The 19,092-nt window shown below is 35.6% G+C and overlaps 1 long non-coding RNA gene across 5 annotated transcripts in view; it reads right to left on the bottom strand.

Annotated features, from left to right (window-relative positions):
- The window catches only part of LOC107142636, a 154,066-nt gene that overhangs the window by 116,805 nt on the left and 18,169 nt on the right, over positions 1-19,092 (bottom strand). The window contains exon 3 of one of the 5 annotated variants that reach the window (XR_007343360.1): positions 8,644-8,767. The exons of the other annotated variants lie outside the window; for them this stretch is intronic. This is a non-coding gene — a long non-coding RNA (uncharacterized LOC107142636). The remainder of the gene's footprint in view (positions 1-8,643; positions 8,768-19,092) is intronic. 5 annotated transcript variants of the gene reach the window in all.

Below are 19,092 nucleotides of genomic sequence, written 5' to 3'. Positions count from 1 at the left end.
AAATATTAAAAAACTCTCTCTCTCTCTCTCTCTCTCTCCCTCCTCTCTCTCTCTCTCTCTCTCTCTCTCCTTCGCAGTGGCCCCAAGCTGAGCAGCTTTCCTCCACCATGCACTTCCACCATGATGTTTTGCCCCACCTTAACCAAAGTAATGGGCTCATCCAATTGTGAACTGAGACCTCTGAAACCCTAAGCCTCAAATAAACTTTTCTCTCTCTAAAGTTGCTCTTGTCAGGGATTTTAGTCACAGCAACAAAAAAGCTAACACGATATACTTTGTCAGACATAAAACTCATATTTAGAATGTACTACTGAAAGAAAAATTGCTCATGGAATCAAGGAGGAGAGACTTTTTTTAATGAGAGGGTAGATACTTTCAGTCACTTTGTTTAATTCTTTTTCCACCCCTTTTGGGACTCCAGATTTCTCCCATGACTTCATTTATTTTGAATTGGTATATTTCCTTCATGCTTCTCCACCCCTCTATTTTTATGTCTAGGCATATCAGTGAAAGTCAAGTGTGTACTTAATTAAAGGCATATCTACATTCAGTGCAAGACAAGGTGGAAGACATTTGGAATCTAATTCTATTTGCCAAGTATTTGCTGAGTGATCATGAACAAGTTATCTAATTTCTATGATTCTGAATTTTTTTTCATCTATGAAATTAAGGAATTTGATTAAACTAACTATAAAGCATTTTCCTTTTCTTAATGTTCTACCAATCCTTAGAAACTCATATCTTTTGGGGGAATCAGATTTCTTCAAGATTTCCTTATATTGCTCACGAGAGATTAGAAGTTTCCTTATTACCGTCTTCATAAGAATTTGATCAACTAAGGAACTCTATCTCTGACAAGGTTAGCAACTGCTCAAAACTTACTCGTTAGTACATTTACTGCAAGATCTCAGAAAGTTTTTGGTAAAAATCACAGACCTATTTGGAAAATCTTCCAGTTCATAACATTTTTTATTCATCTAAACACTGATGAATCTTGCCAAAGTCTGATTATAAAATAGAAGAAGGCTGAGTGTGTGATAATCTGCTATTCAAAGACCACCATCATTTTAGTGATATTTTTGGATAGGTTCTGTCCTAAGAACATAAAAAATACATTCTTAAAGTTTTACTTAATTGTGAAAGGACCATGCTAATTAATACCATCAAATTGCCTTTTTATTCTGCTAATATTTAAATTTCATGATGGAAAGTTTCTAGTCTGTAGCAGTTATTATGATTATTAGTTTTTTTTTTTTTTAATTCTGGCTGTATTATTTGGCAGGAGTCAGATTTTGTGGCCGTGTCAGTTTTGAAAATCTGCCAGGCACAAACAGGCATTCCACTTGCTGGCTTGGTTTACCTGGCCACTGGTTGTACAGCTTACCAGGCTCAATCTTGTCATTTTTGGCTGAAAGAGGTGGATTTTCACCCACATACATGGCTTTAGCAATATTTGCTGCTTCCAAACATGGCCAACTGCTAATTAATTTTTTAAGAGTAGGTAATACATGCATTCACACAATATAAAATTTGAAAGACACATAATAATTTAGAATGAAAAATAAATCTTTTTATACAATTCCCCCCAGATATCCAGTTCCCCACCAATTCATAAACCTTTGGTAAACTGAGACCACTTCATAATTCTTTATTGTTTTCTATCATCTTGAAGTTATCATTACTGGAAACTGTGTCTTCATTTTCATCTCTGATCTGTTTTCCCAAATAGGTCACATTGTCTTAAATTTCTGTGACTACTCTTGATTTAAGATGGACTCATATTTTATTTTATGACTAAAGGTCAAGGTGCTGTTTATGTGATATTTCCTGTCACTTCTTCATGAAATGAACTGTATCAGAACTGAAGGTGAATATATTTTTTTTCCTTTTCTTGGAAGCTGAGTTAGTTTTCAATATTAAATACAATCCTGTGCATAATGATAGTTTGGTCTACAACTGACCTCATATAGAATTATGATCTTGTAAAATTTTGTTGCTGACTGACATTGTAGCAGTCTTCATTTAATGTTCACAAGTGAAAATTGCCTAAGGACACATTTCTCAGACTGTAACCTTTTGTTAAGTTAGACATGTAAACTTCTTATTTTAAATAGTTTTAGATTTACAGAAACATTGTTAAGATGGTACATTCATGCCACACTCAGTTTCCACTATTGTTAACATCTTATGTTATGATGGAACATTTGTTGGAACATATGATGGAACTTAGCTAAAGGCTAAGATCAACATCTTACTAATAACCAAACTTCACACTTTAGTCTATTTCACAAGTTTTCCCCTTTTTTACTTTTTCTGTCTTGGTTCCTGAGACGATACCACATTATGTTAAGTTGTCATGTCTCCTGTTTTGTTTTTGTTTATGATAAATTGTCACAAGATTTTCCTTGTTTTGATGACCTCGACAGTTTTTAGGAGTACTAGCCAGGGGTTTTGTAGAAATTATTTCAAATTTTATTTGATATTTTTCTCATGAATAGGTTAGGATCCTGGGTTTGAGGGAGAAATACCACACACTTGCAGTACTATTCTTACATTCCATCAAAAGAACATGCTATCAACACAATTCAAACAATGACATTAACCTTGATGGTCACTTGCCTGACGAGGTGTTTGCCAATTCTTCCATCATAAAATTACCCCCCCCCACACACATCTTTCCATTCTCTACTCCTTGAGAACAAGCTGCTAAGCAGAACCCACACTAAAGGAAGAGAGCAATTAAGCTCTATCTCTCAAGGGAAGGAATTATTTACATAAATCATTTGAAATTCTCTATGGGAAAGTATTTCTTCTCTACCATCATATATACTCTATTTTGTCTATAAATAAAAAGGGCTCCTTTTATGTCTATGAGAAAAAAAAATAATACCATATAAACATTTGTAGAGTCAGGAGTGGTTAACTAGGGATTGAAACCAGAGGTGTTTTAATACTGAATCACATCTCTGGCCCTTTTTATTTTTTATTTTATTTTGAGACAGAGTTTTGCTAAATTACATAGGGCCTCACTAAGTTGCTGAGGCTGGGCTTGAACTTGTGATCCTCTTGACTCAGCCTCCTAAGTCTCTAGAATTATAGGTGTGTGCCACCACACCTGCCTCCATCTAAACACTTTTATCTGAGAATAAAAATGAAGAATGTAAATGAGAACATTTATTTGACTAATATGGATTGGATGTCTTTTTTGTTTTGTTTTGTTTTGTTTTGGCCAGGGAATTGAACCCAGGGCCTTGTGCATTATAGGTAGGTGTTTTACTACTGAGCTACATCACTAGCCCTGCATTGAATATTTTTATATGAGCTCCTGTGTTAGTCACTTGATAAACACAATCTGACATATAAAATGCTTCCAGTGATGTTTATAGTCTAATACATATCGTAATACAGTATGACTGGTGATGAACTGAATGTGTGTTTAAATGAAGAGCCTATGGGACCTCTACATAGGAGAAGCTTAGGATCAGCAGACTTCTCAGAAGGAGGGCAATATCACACAATTTAAATTATGTTTGTATAGATCTTTACCTGATAGTTCACAAAGGTCATCTGTTTACATGGATTTACATTTCGGAGACGGTAGTGGATGACAAGAGTATAAATAAGTCCCTCCTAATATTATAACTTTGTGGTTTGGTGACATGATTTAAAATAAAAAAAGAGAGTCTTTGGAGACTGGCACAGATTTTTTAACATTAAGGTCACCCCTGGGTGCTGTCTGGTTTTAAATGAAAACTTTGATTCCTTGGACTTTGCCTTTTTTATTTTCTAAGGATTAGGGGGAGTACTCGGTAAAGGCTTCATGGGTTTCCCATTCCTCATGCATGCTTCTTTTCAGTGTATTTTTGTATCCTTTGCCATCAAAAGGTCATGTGACCTGCCTTTTGCTAACACGATGAAGAGATCTTAAAACAAGCAAAACCAGAAATCAATACAAAACTTGTGTTAAGGTTTTTATCCTTATTGCTGTGGAACCCTGCTGTCATGTGAACCAATTTGGGTTGTCTTGCTTGAGGATGAGATGGGAAGAAAACTGAGCCACCCTTGCAAATTTTCAGCCCCTACTTTGCAGTTGAATGAGTACATCTTAACCTGCCCCAGCCAGTCCCACAGAACTGGCAGCAGGCAATAACTGATGAGCTCACCTCACTCAAAACAAGAGAATAATTGTCCTGATCAGCTCAGCACAAACGGATAATCTAAAGAATCCTGAGCTCAGTAAGTAATTGCTGTGTTAGGATCTGAAAATTTCAAATGGTTTATTATGTATCAATAGATAACCAATTTAGTCATATAAACATCTAGAATAATGGTGTGAATTTTCCAAGTTTCAGAGGTGATGCTTTGTTTTTTCTTTGAGAGCTTAGATTGCTGTATTCACCATCATTCTGTTTAAAATGAGAAGGGTACTCCCAGTAGCCAATAGCCTGCCCTCAAAGTTTCCTTCTTGGCCATCTGTTCTACTACACAATGTTGACTATTAATTTTTCAAAGTCTGATGACTACTCTTGTTACCTACTTTCCTATCATCAAACAATTGTGTATGTGCATATTCTGGGTAGGGATTACTTTCATACATATATATTTACTTTCATATTTTTAAAACCTGTTTTCTGTGATGAAATTGACCTGGCTGTTTTTCTCGAAAGATGAGATATGGTTTTTCTGACCCTCATCTGGAGGACAAACAATTCTGACCTTGAAAGTATCATGGACAGTCACAGTGACTAGAAGAAAAATTTCTGTGGTTTTTCTCTGCAACAATAAGGGTGACTAATATCAAGGTCTTTCCAATAAAAGGAAAGAGCACAGCGGGTGATTTCTAACCCAAAGAATAACATGTATCTAGGACCCAAAAGGTAAATACATTGTTCAGTGTATCTGTAAACATCACTGGGTCTTTATTGGGGTTACACCACCTACAAAAGGCCACATTCTGAATCCTCTGGAATTAAATTGAAGGCTTAGGATCCAAACTCCATATGAAATTGGCAGTTGTGGCATTGTATGATCAATCCATGAACAGAACAGGTGAGAACCCACATATCAAATGAGGTTTCTAAGGCTGTCAATGCTTAGAATATTGTTAGAGCTGTTTATGGGGATCTCCATGAGAATGACAGCTTCTCATTACATGTAGACCTCAGGGTGGGATGTACCCCAAGATGCAATGAGGAATTCAGCCCTATAAAGACCAATGGCAGAGGAAAGAAGAGGCCATTCCATTTTTCATTTTTCCTGTAGAAGGAGGACATTCTTATTTCTACTGTGGTAATTGTTGGGAAAAGTATAAATGGCAGCCGTACCCCGGAGGAAAAAACCCCAACATGGCACCTAAGGACCCCTTCTTCCTACCTTCCTCTTTTCTGCAGTGGCGCGAAAAGTTCCCGCCCCTGTGAACTCTCCTGCCGGCGCCAATTTCAAATCTCGCTGGCGGGGAACCTTAGCCCCAATAAGAACTAATTCCTGGGCTCCAGAGCTGATATCTGAAAGAACTTGCCAATAAACGGGTGGCCCGCCATTTATCTAAGCCCTGCCATCTCCCCCTTAGTTCTATATAAGCACACAGCCTTTTGCAATAAAATTGGAATTCTCCCGGCGAAGTGTCTTTGCGTGGGGAATTCTTTCAGTAATCCTGGGAGAAAATTTCCAGTGACTCTAGTCTTTCTGGAAACAACACTATCCAATGGTACACAGTTAAAGTGTGTCCCCATTTTATGTCAACTAAACAAACCTTAAAGGACACATTTACATCTATAAAGAGGGTGGCTTATGTATATTCCCCCTTCCACCTCTGTCCCCACTGTCAAAGATACATAAACACTCAACGACTAATTACGAAAAGACATTTTTAAATTTTTAGACAATAAGTGAGACCAAATAAGTCAACAGGGTTATAAAATTTAAATATCACTTTGCTTCAGAAATCTAGATTCTCCATTATTCCATCCTGTTGTGTGTTTATGTTTTTTGCCTGAGTTTATTAGCTAAAAGCAGAGTTTTTCTTTGAATAAAAAAAAAGAGGGATTTCCCTTCCACTCCAACAACAGTTAGTTTAAACTGGTTAAAATTCATTATGTGCCTTTTGGAAATTGAGAAAAGTGATGAATGAGGGACCAAACCGGTTCTGAAAACTAATAAACTAGAGAGGGAAGAAATACAACAGGTATAGACTAAGAATAGATATGAAGCTTATTCTACCCTCCCTGTAACAATAAGTTATATTACTCAATGCTAATATTATGTTTTAATTTATCTGAGCTTATGTGAGTCTATTTTAATTTAAATATAAATTCAAAATACTTCTTAGATTACGATTTTTACGAAGAGTCTTAATATTTAAAAATGAAACCTAAGAAACAATGTTTGGGATATTAGCTGTATAAAGAATTTCATACTCACCAATCAGAAAAAGCACATTAATCTAAAAAATTTTTATTTTCGTTGTAGATGGACACAATACCTTTATTTAATTTATTTACTTTTATGTGGTGCTGAGGATCGAACCTTCTGCTTTACACATGCTAGGCAAGCACTCTGCCACTGAGCTACTACCCCAGCCCCAAACACATTAATTTTAGAACACACATGGAATATTAAAATAAAATATGGAGCCAGGAGTGTTGGTTGGTGTTCCAGTATTCCCAGCTATCAGGTGGCTTAGGCAGGAGGATCTCTTGGGTCTAGGAATTCAAGATTAGCCCGGGTGATATGGGGAGACATCCTCTCTCAGAAATAAATGAATAGAATAAAACAAAATAAATATGCCTGTGTATTAGAACACAAAGAAAGCCTTAAATGTATTCTGAAGATTAATATTTTATAGATTATGGCCTGTAAATAATATAAGAATTTTAAATAATTAACAGATGATTAACATATCTAAAATATTAACCATATGCTATTAAGAAATCCCCAAGCAAAAGAATTGCTATTTTAAAGAATATAGAATTAAACAATAAAAAAAAATGTCAACATTTGAGAAAATAACCAAAGCACTGTCTAGAGGAAAATGATTTAAATTATGTTCAAAAATAAGAAAGAGTGACAACAAATGAGAACTTGACCCAGAATTAATTTTAGTTAATTAATATAATTAATTTAGTATACTGATTTATAGTCCATACAAAAAAGACAGGACACATGCTTTTTCCTTTTCCTTTGTTTGGTGGACTGTTGAGTGACACCTTGGCTAATCTAACAATTCTGTCTCCAGATAAAGTATTATGTGTTAGTTTTCACTTCTTTTATACTTTTATTTTAAAATTTTTTTAACAAACATAAACTAACTTTATAATCAGAAAAATACTTTTGAAAATGTAATCAGGTGATAAAGATATTTGCAACTTAATCAAATTTCTCTGACCTTTTGAAGTATCAAAACTTTTGTACACATGTAAAAAAATTTTTTTTGGAATAGCTTGTGAAGTATGAATCTGGGTTGGAATCTGGAGCTTTTTAACCAAAGAGTAACACACTGAAGTTAAGACCTCTGTTTAATGTCATTTTCAAAAAAGTGGCACCTCTTGTGCTGGGGCATCAGTTCAATACTCTGAGGACTGAACATCCTTTCCTGGATCACCAACACTGCTTCCTACACAACCTGTGTTTTCTCTAAAGGGTTCCCATCCTCACACAGGTGACACCAACAATACTCAGAGGTTATAAAATCTGACAAATCACAGCTGGAGGTGAAAAGGCTTTGGGACTGAAAACTATCAAGAGAAATTGGAAATGAAAGGCGAATGCAATTATTTCATTTAATTTATAGCTAAATTGTAATGGGAAAAAAAAGTCCATAATAGGAATACTTTAAACATCTCTGAAGACTATCCTTATAACAATTGGTAGTATCATAGTACTATATTACTACGAAGTATTACTAAGATTTTTTTTGTCAATAAGACATTAAATTTAATAAGTCAGTGAAGTTATGACTTTTTGGAAAATAATGGGAGAGTTTTTCATTTTGAATTTCAAAACTGCTTCAGTTTCCAGGAAGCTTTTTTTGTGTATAGTGTGTGTGTGTGTGTGTGTGTGTGTGTGTATGTGTGTTTAAGGTGATTGTTAGTATTGAGTTATTTTCCTTTCACTTCCCAGACAGGGCTGACAGATGGAAATTGACCAATTGACCAAAAGTAGTCCAGCTTCTGTTGATTTTTTTTTTCTTTCAAATAAAAGGGAAAAAAGAAAGAGAAAAGGAAAAGAAAATATTTTCTATACACAGCTTGCCCAAGTAATTTATTCACAAGCATATGCTGAAATATTTCTGATTCTCAAAATAATTTTTTCCGGTATCAGGGATTAAACTCAGGGGCACTCGACAACTAAGCCATACCTACAGGCCTATTTTTTGTATTTTATTCAGAGACAGAGTCTCACTGAGTTGCTTAGTGCCTCACTTTTGCTAAGGCTGGCTTTGAACTCACAATCCTCCTGCCTTAGCTTCCCAAGTCTCTAGAATTACAGGCGTGTGCCACTGTGCCAGGCTTGATTCTCAAAATAGTTTGACTTTAGAGAAGTATATGGAGATCAAGCAGATCCTCAATTTTTTTTCTCTAAAATTTTTATTTTGAGAATGTTTAACCTACAGAAATGTTGTGAATAGTTCCACTGAATACTCACTTTTATGGACTAAATCTTGTCCCTCCAAAATTCTTATGTTGTAATCATTTACAACAGTACCTCAGCATGGACAAAATATGGCTGGAGATGTGGCTTCCTGGTTGAGTGCCCCTGGGTTCAATCCCTGGTACCAAAAAAAAAAAGGAAAGAAATCAATATTGACATTGATGTAGAGAAAAGCTCATAGATCAGAAAACTTGAACATCACAGAGACAAAGATTACCATAGTAAGTACAGAAATAAATATGAAGAAAAACCAAAGGAGGACAATAACAACAAAAAATCTGCACTTTCTTGGAGAAATGGTTTCAGTTGAATAATCACCATCATTAACAAAATAATAATTATTATATTAGGAGCACACCACTGACTAATGGTTATTGTTTCTCAAAAAACATTTTCTGGAAAGATCTTCTGATGCATATATTTTTTTCTTATAGGCTTTTTCTATTTTGGTGACTTCCTAATTTAAGATCAGACATATACTGACAGCTGCTTAATTTCGGGAGAATGCTCTTCTCTGTGTATTCTTGTAAATGACACCTTCTATTAGCCTGCGGGAACTGTGAGCTCCTTACATTTCCCAGTAGTGGATTGTGCCCTTCCCTTTGGGAAGCACTTAATGAGCCATCTACTCCTGGAAGGGAACCGAGAACACAAAGGGGCCTCTCATCCTGCTGACAGAGCAGTTTCCACAGCACCCAACGATTTCTGGTTTTCACATCCGATTCGCTTCACCTTTAATTAAAGAACGTGCAATTGGTTTGTTTCCTTTTGATTTGAGTCTTCTTCCCCCAAATCAACTTAAGGCCCTGTCTCTCCGTATTTACTGAAGTCAGGAACATGGGAGCTAGCTTTTCCTTTTTTCACAGATAGTCTTGAGGTGTTCAGCAAAAACTGCCCTTTCATTCAAGCATTGCTGGGTTAAAGTAGATGTAGTGTGATCAAACTGAACAACTAAGTCACGTCTGGCCAAATTCAGATATGACCCACACAGCCATCTTTCCCATTCTTAGGTGTGATTCTTAGAGACAGCCATGCACAAAGCCACCCTCCTTTTATGTATTAGCTCAATTGCATACTCAACTGCATAGGCACACAATGACCTCAGGCTTCTGAGGACTGTGATGTTGGGGCTCAGCCCCCTCACAGCATTTCCCAAAGAAGCTTCACTATTTGTCTTTCCTACTCTGATTTCAGTGAACAGTCGGAGAGTGATCTAACCAACATTTGACCGTCTATACTTACGTGACTTCTTTGCAGTTTAATGTAATAGAATTCACTTCCTGATCTAATTCAGTTTTAACAAAAACAAATAGATTTTTTCTACTTCAGTGAAAAGAAGAATAAAATGCCTACATATGCTTATATTTGCTTATCTCTGTGGGCTGTTACATTGTATTCTATCCTAAGGATACTAGTCTTTTGGGAGAATATACAGAAATTTAATGGAGTAATTAAGGTAATAAAATAATGAGGAATTTAATTCAACACAACATGGAGATTCATCACAAGTATATAGCATAGAATATCACACTGACATTTACAAACTCCCTGATAGGACACAAAGCACATTTAAGTTCAGATACACTAACAATTTTAGTTAATTGATCTGTAGGAAATGTGAGAAACAACATTCTTAGATCATTTCTCTTTTGCTCTCAAAATAATCTGTATTTCTATTTAACTAACTTGCTCTCTCCCCCTTTTTTTTTATCTCATTGCTCACGTAGACTTATCAAAATGACCTCTAGCCTTGCCAAGCAGGGTGGTGCACACCTGTAATCCCAGAGGCTCGGGAGGCTGAGGCAAGAGGATCGCAAGTTCAAAGCCAGCCTCTGCAAAAGGCAGGTACTAAGCAACTCAGTGAGACCCTGTCTCTAAATAAAATACAAAAAGGGCTGGGGATGTGGCTCAGTGGCCTGATGCCCCTGAGTTAAATCCTTGATCCCCCCCCCCCCAAAAAAAAAGACCTCAAGCCTTGGAACACTTCCAAAATGATGTCACAGCTAATGTCTGTTTTCCCTTTTATCTGTCATCTCTTTGCCCTGCATAGTTTGACCCTGTTGACTACATGACCCTCGTTATTAAACCCACCTCCCTGGTTTCTTTGTCTCTAGTGGACTCCTTGTTTCCCCTTATTCCATTATTGACCTTTCTATCTCCATGGCTCCTTTTCTGGTTTTTACCCTGCAAAGCAACCCTTCTTTCTGTGGGTCTCATCTTGGTCATTACATAGCTACCTTTTGTGTGAGTAAAACTAAAAAATAAGTTTCAATGAAGAACAGTCTGCTTTGCTTTTGACTTATTGTCCTGCTCAGTTATTTCTACGTCATGAGATCACCCGAAGCTGAACACATCCCAAAGACAGTGTGACACTCATTCTTCTTTCCATTATGCATGGATTACCTCAGAGTCAACAGGGCTCAAACCTTTAGGATCCTGATTGAAACCTGTCCTTTAAACCTCTACACTCAAGTTCACATCACTCTAATGTGGACTGTCTTTAGGCCTCTTGCTTCACAACTACACTACCACCTTTTCAGTCATCTTCCTGAAACCTGCTGCAATAACAAATATCTTTCCAGTACTTGTGTATGATGTTGGAGACAACCCAGGACCTTGTGCGTGCTAAGCACATGTTCAACCACTGAACTGCACCCCCAGACCCTTTAATAAAATTTAATCAAATTTAGTTTTCAGTTTTAAATTTCTAAATCTAGTATCCTTTATTTGATCTCTAAATTTTAAAATGGACTTTAAGATTTAGCATCCTAATTTTTAAAAATTTGTAATAAAAATAATGTTAAATGCAGTCTACTTACACTTAAAGTTGATGTAAAATGAATAATCATTTTTTAATGTTTGCATTTTCTTATCAAAAAATGCAAGGTTAGACACCCTAAGATACCATCTCACTCCAGTTAGATTGGCAGCCATTATGAAGTCAAACAACAACAAGTGCTGGCGAGGATGTGGGGAAAAGGGTACACTTGTACATTGCTGGTGGGACTGCAAATTGGTGCAGCCAATTTGGAAAGCAGTATGGAGATTTCTTGGAAAGCTGGGAATGAAGCCACCATTTGACCCAGCTATTCCCCTTCTCGGTCTATTCCCTAAAGACCTAAAAAGAGCATGCTACAGGGACACTGCTACATCGATGTTCATAGCAGCACAATTCACAATAGCAAGACTGTGGAACCAACCTAGATGCCCTTCAATAGACGAATGGATAAAAAAAATGTGGCATTTATACACAATGGAGTATTACTCTGCATTAAAAAATGACAAAATCATAGAATTTACAGGGAAATGGATGGCATTAGAGCAGATTATGCTAAGTGAAGCTAGCCAATCCCTAAAAAACAAATGCCAAATGTCTTCTTTGATATAAGGAGAGTAACTAAGAACAGAGTAGGGTCGAAGAGCATGAGAAGAAGATTAACATTAAACAGGGATGAGAGGTGGGAGGGAAAGGGAGAGAGAAGGGAAATTGCATGGAAATGGAAGGAGACCCTCAGAGTTATACAAAAGTACATACAAGAGGAAGTGAGGGGAAAGGGAAAAATAATACAAGGGGGACAAATGAATGTCAGTAGAGGGGGCAGAGAGAGAAGAGGGGAAGGGAGGGGAGGGGAGGGTGGATAGTAGAGGATAGGAAAGGCAGCAGAACACAACAGACACTAGTATGGCAATATGTAAATCAATGGATGTGTAACTGATGTGATTCTGCAATCTGTATATGGGGTAAAAATGGGAGCTCATAACCCACTTGAATCAAAGTGTGAAATATGATATATCAAGAACTATGTAATGTTTTGAACAGCCAACAATAAAAAATTAAAAAAAATAATAATAAAAAAAAATGCAAGGTTAGATTTCAAAACCAGCAAGAATTAAAATAATTATTTAATAATGTGTGTAGAAGAAATAAAAACTAAGTGATATTATTTTAGTTCTATTACATGAATTAGGTTTGTCTTATGAGGCTCATTTTTTTTTTTTTTTGACAGTGCTAGGGATTGAACCCAGGACCTCACACATGCTAGGCAAGCCCTCTACCACTGAGCCACATACCCAGTTCCCAAGCCTTAAAATTTGTATAGTACATACATGTACAATATAAACCCAAGGTAAGTAAATATTTTATCTCCAACAACTACAAAAGTCCCAAGTAGTTAATAAATACACAATAAATATTTTGACTCAATGGTCATAAAATTCAACAGTTACAAAATGACATAAAGTACAAATAAATTTTTTTTCTGTCACTCTAGATACTCAGTTTCTACCCTCAAAGGTAGAAACCACTTTGCCAGGTTCTTTTGCAATTTTTAGATATATTGTAAGCCCACCTAAGCGTGTGTGTGTGTGTGTGTGTGTGTGTGTGTCTGCATAGATACATATGTGTTTAGGTGTTTGTGGATGCATGTGTGTATATACATACATACCATAGCCATCCTTTTTTTCTCCCCTCAAATGACAACATCTTATACACATTTTCTGTGATTTACCTTTGGCATTAACTAAATTTTGAGGGTAATTTCATATTAATTTTTGGAAAACTCTCTTCCTTATAAACATAACATAGTATTCCTTTGTAACCAGGTCTTGAATTCCTTGTGTAACAGATTAGTCTGTCCGTGGTGTTTTTGGAATTTTGTACAATGTTGTGATAAATGAGCTTACATGACTCCTACATATAAGTGCCTGAAGGATAATGTCTGCCCTAGTTCTTTTGGGCTATTATAATAAACAAAATATCCAAGAACAGAAACTACAAAGAATACCTGAGGGAAAAAAAAATGTTATAAAGAACAGAAATTATTTTCTCCTAGTTCTGGAGGGGGGGAAATCCAAACATTCAAGATCAAGGCCATTTCACTTGTCCAGTGATGGCTACTGTTTACTTGCAGGGGATCCCTTGATGCAACATTCTTGATGGGGAGAAGGGCAGAAGGTGGAAGTGTGAGTGAGCTAAAAGCTGAGTAAAGCCCCTTCTATATAGGACCTGAACCCCTTTCGTGAGAGATGGAGCCCTCAAAACAAAGAGTTTCCACTTTTTAATACTATCATGTTGACCACCAATATGTTTCGTTACCTGAATTTTGGAGGAGATACATTCAAACAGAAATATTCTAGAAGTAAAATCACTACATCAGGCACTGGGATTGTGGCTCAGTGGAGAGCAATTGCCTTGCACCTGTGAGGCACTGGGTTTGATCCTCAGCACCACATAAAAATATAAATAAAGGTATTGTGTCCATCTACAACTAAAAAGAAAGAAAGAGAGAAAGAAAGAAAAAAAATCACTGGATCAAAGAGTAAATGCATTAAAATTTTTAGTGGATATTAGTCAATTTTCTTCCTAGACATTACACTGATTTACACTTTCATCAACAATGTGTAAGAGCATCATTTTTCTTCCAACTGATCAACACATTGCTACCAAATTTTAAGATCATTGTGATCTGTAGTTTAAAAATGTTACCACATTGTAACTTTAATATTATTTACTCTAAACACACATGAAGTAGAACTTATTAATTATTCTTACACTTTGAAGACAGTAATGATTTCATTTCTATAATTGTCAGGAACTCCTTCTCACTACCAACATGTTTTCATTACTATTTTGTGCTATCCCATAATTTCCAGCATTACATACTCTCCTTCATTTTTACCTTGCTAGCTTTGCACTTAAAATTCTCTCTTTCGGAATGACTTTCTCCAACCTCTCCTTAAATCCATCAGAATCTTCACACTGGTGCACAGAATATCTCCAGGTGGTGGTGGTGGGGGAAAACTAGCAAATTTCTGGGTAGAAGAATTGAGAAAATGGAAATAGATTTGAGAGAAACTTACTTTTCATTACAATGCCTTTTGTAACTTTAAAATTTTATACTGGGACTGGGTTGTGGCTCAGCAGCAGAGCGCTTGCCTAGCAATATGTGAGGCCCCAGGGTTCGATTCTCAGCACCACATGAAAATAAATAAATAAAATAAAAGGTATTGTGTCCAACTTAAAAAAAAAGAAAAGAACAAAATTGAAGGATTCACAGTTCTAAAAAAAAAAATACTAAGTTTATATGTAACTTATGCATAAGCAAACACACACAAATACCCACGCATTGTGAAGTCACATTCTTGTCTTTCAAAATATAGTTTGAATGGAATTTTCAGCTGGAAGTGATTCATCTTCAGTGTTCACACACATGAAGATGAAGTGTATGCATCATACACTTATAAATGTATAACATACATTTTTATAGAAAAGCAAAAGTATTCCATTTTTAGCTTGCTATCTTCTTGATTGGGAATCTGTGTCTGATTTGTCTTTGAGTTCTGCCAACACACCTAGCACATTCCTTAATCAATGTAGGTATTCAAAAACTTAATTCATTTAGCAAACATTTATTGAGCTGCTGTTCTGGGAAAGCGTCTTGGTAATCACTGGCAATAGAATTTACAGTCATAGTCCTTGCCCTTAGAGATCCCAGTTAATGATGAAGATAAACATGGAGATAAATAATTCTAATAGGTGCAATTTAGAGACATGTAAAGAAGGGAAATAATGAACATCAAATAATTTTCTACCTCAGCATTTCCCAAGGATTGAGTCAAGCAGCACATTCTAAAGATGATTTTAGGTGATAATCAGTAACACTTTTTTTTATTAGATAATAATTTATTGCAAGAAATACATTACAAAAACTAATAATTTTGTGGAGATTAATTTAGTGTGAGGTTCAAGTAGACATTTAATTATAAGAAGTCAGTCACCATAAAAAATATTAAGTAAATAAAAGTCTATACAGAATACAGCTACTGGAGCTGTGTAAAGCAAAGATAAGACAGAAGTTTGGCCAATTTTGACCTGTCATTTGTCAACAGGGTACACACTGCCTTGGTAATGATTCTGATAACTAAACATGAGAATAGCTTTCTTGTTTTGAGGGTTTACTGTGTATCAAGCATTTTCTTATGCACTTTATAATATCTCATCTTGGTCACAGTATTCCAAAGAGATACATATTTTCTTGAGGGAACACAGGCTTAGAGAGTTTAATTAAATGACTTATTGAAAAGTTTATTCTGTCATTGTTTTGCAGTTGTATCCCCTCAAACCAAGTTGCTAAAGGTTTGTGACCTCATAAGTTCTGAGTCTGGGGAGAACAAACAGCACATAAATATTATGAGCACTTATGTAGAATGACTTAGGTGAGAGGCAAGATCTGAGAAAGCTTCCTCCAGGAAGTGACGTCACACTGTGCTCTAACAAATGAATAGGAGCTACTAGGGCATAGGCAAAGGAAACTTCAGAAGGAGGATCCTGAGAATCAGAGGCCAAGTAGCGTGTGACACAAAGAACTTCACAGTCCCACTATGACTGACAGTACCTATGTTTACATAGTCCTTTGCCAGGAGTAGGCATCAAAATACAGGGGTTTTGCCATGCTCATGCGTCAAGAAATGTTATCACAGGGTAGACTTAGTTCACAATCCACACCCCCTTCTTTTTTGGGGGCTTGAAAGGATTTGAACCCAGGGCCTCATGGCATGCCGGGCAAGCACTTTACCCCTGAGCCACATCCCTAGCCTGCAATTCCCTTATTATGAACATCTTTTCATGAGGTTATGAACTACTATTTACATTCCTTTTTCTATAAATTCTCCTATTTTTTGTCATTCATTTGAAGACGATTCTTACCAATTAAAAATTAGTCTTGTGTCTATGAGATATTTGTTTTCTATTTTGCCATTTATCTTTCTTTCATTTTCATGATTTATTTTTGACATGTATAAAGTTTTATTATATTTTTAAAGTGAAATCAATTGGTATCATTTGGGGGTTTTGAGTTTAACATGGTTTTGAAAAGTCTGATACAATTCTAATTTACAAAAATATCCTTTTGTGTCTATTTTAACACCTTTATGGTATCAGTTTTCAAGTTAAATATGTGATCATTGGGATTGGTTTTAATACAAAATGTGAGGTAGGGATATAATTAGACTTTTTCCTTCAAATATTTCCATTTGCTCTGATACCATTTGTTGAATAATTTGTCTTTTCTCAGGTGATTTGAAATATCAGCTTTATCAATAACTGAATTCCTACATGTATTTGATTCCTTTACTAGACTCCCTATTTTATCCCATTAGTGAGTCTATATATTTGCATGCCAATGACAATTTTTAATTTATTGTTTATATTGTCTTAATGTATAGTAAGACCGATCATCTGCATAGAGTATTATTCTATTGTAGAATTTTTCTAGTTATAGGTTTACTTTTCCATGTACATTTTAGAATCAACTTCCTAGATTTGAGGACACAGATATGTTTAACCTGATTTAAATATTACACAATGTATACATATGTATCAAACACCATACTTGCAATCCACACCTCTTTCTTTTTTTGGGCTTCAAAGGATTTGAACCCAGGGCCTCCTGGCATGCCGGGCAAGCACTTTACCACTGAGCCACATCCCATACCATTGAGCTTTATCAATAACTTTATCAATTAATGGCACCCCATTAATATGTACAGAATTTATATGTTAGTTAATTAATAAAATAAATGATAAAACACCTTTCTATTTTTAAAACATCCTATTAAAATTTTTACCAACCAATTATAGATGCAAAGGAGGGAGTGGCTATTTTAGGTAGAGTATTCCAGATCAAAGGGATGGTAGGTGTCAGGGTTTACACTGGAATGAAAATCACATTTGAACAGCAGAAAAGAGCTGGTGATGCTTGGCACAGGTGACAAGAACAGAGTTAATGGCTGTGTGGGAATTGGGATGGGGTATGGGAGACCAGACCACATTGGCTCTTATAGGCTATTATAAGACTTTGGGTTTTATTCTGAATGAGATGAAAAGCCACAGGTAGATTTACAGCCTAGAATTATCATATCTGAACACTGAATTTTTGTTATCTTCTAGAGTTCTAATCAATTCATTTCTGAGTATCTATCTGAAAGAAATATTCAACCCATACAGAAGAAAAAGAAAAAGCATCATACAAAAAAAACTGCAGCACTGTTTGTTACAGTGAAAAATTGAAAACTAACATGCATGTTAATACGGAGATTAATTTAAAAACTCTGTGCTATACTCATACCATACAATACTAAGAAGCAATCAGAAGCACAGAGTTACGTTTGAAGGCACAGGAAAAAATAATAATACAGCTGTTATCTTGAAGGCGAGGTGGTACAAAGGGAGTAGCTGTCTTGTCTTTTGGAACTACTCATTGAAATATTCATGGGTCAAGTAATGTGAAATTTGAGATTTGGCTCAGAGAACCCCTGTAGGGCAGGAGTTGGGGGGTGGTGTGGAGGGCACTGAAACAAGATTAGCAATGAGTTGGTACTCACAGAGACTAAGTTACCAGCATATGAAGATCCATTTTATTTCTCTTTCCACTTTGATATGTTTGAAAATTCCATAAAAGTAAAACCAAATAAAAATAAAAAGACTATAAACTCATTAAAGATTGAAAAACAACTGAAGCATAGGAGTCAGGAAATTACTCTACAACAGCCTTGTCTGTTGCTTTATTGGGCATTTAAGGCACACTCTTATTGAGGAAACATTTGTAATAAATGTTTTGATGTACTAGACAATCAGGGTTCCGAAGATCAAATGAGATGATCTGTGTACTTATTTAGCCTAGAATTTTCAGTAGATATAAACCTAAAAGTTTTTTTTTTCTGGAAGTTGATTTTATCACTTGCAATGTATTATAGCAATTTTTTTTTTTTAAAAAATCTATCTACCTCTCTCTTTTTAAATATTTTTCTTTCTGTTTAACAGCCATGTATTGATGCATAATTATTTACACATTGTCTTATTGACACTTTCCCTCTTATAATAATATTACAATGGCTGTCTTATAATACATCTTTGTACACCTGCTTAATTATTTCCATGAAGTAAGTCCTAGAAGTGGGCTTGCCGCATCAAAATCGATGCATTTTTAAATAGATTTTTTCCAGTTTTCCCTTTTTATACAAATACAAAGTTTGTATTTTTATACACAATCTTCAGAAATTTTGACAATGCTTATTTTCTCATGGGTTTACCAACAAGGCATTATAAATATCTGCACATATTAAAAAAATCATTCTCTTTATAATGCTTTATTTTTTTTTTAATTTTTTTTTTATTTTTATTTTTTTTTTAATTTTTTATTGTGGGTTGTTCAAAACGTTACAAATTTCTTGGCATATCATATTTGACACTTTGATTCAAGTGGGTTATGAACTCCCACCTTCACCCCATGCACAGATTGCAGAATCACATCAGTTACACATCCATTGATTTACAAATTGCCATCCTAGTGTCTGTTGTGCTCCACTGCCTTTCCCATCCTCCCCCCTCCCCCCTCCCCACCTCTCCCCTCCCCTCCCCTCCTCTCTCTCTACCTCCTCCACTGT

This window comes from Marmota marmota, unplaced genomic scaffold, assembly GCF_001458135.2.
Source record: "Marmota marmota marmota unplaced genomic scaffold, marMar, whole genome shotgun sequence".
Taxonomy (NCBI): Eukaryota; Metazoa; Chordata; class Mammalia; order Rodentia; family Sciuridae; genus Marmota; species Marmota marmota.
The sequence above is the reverse complement of the archived record's forward strand: the minus strand, read 5'-3'. Positions and strand labels throughout refer to the sequence as shown.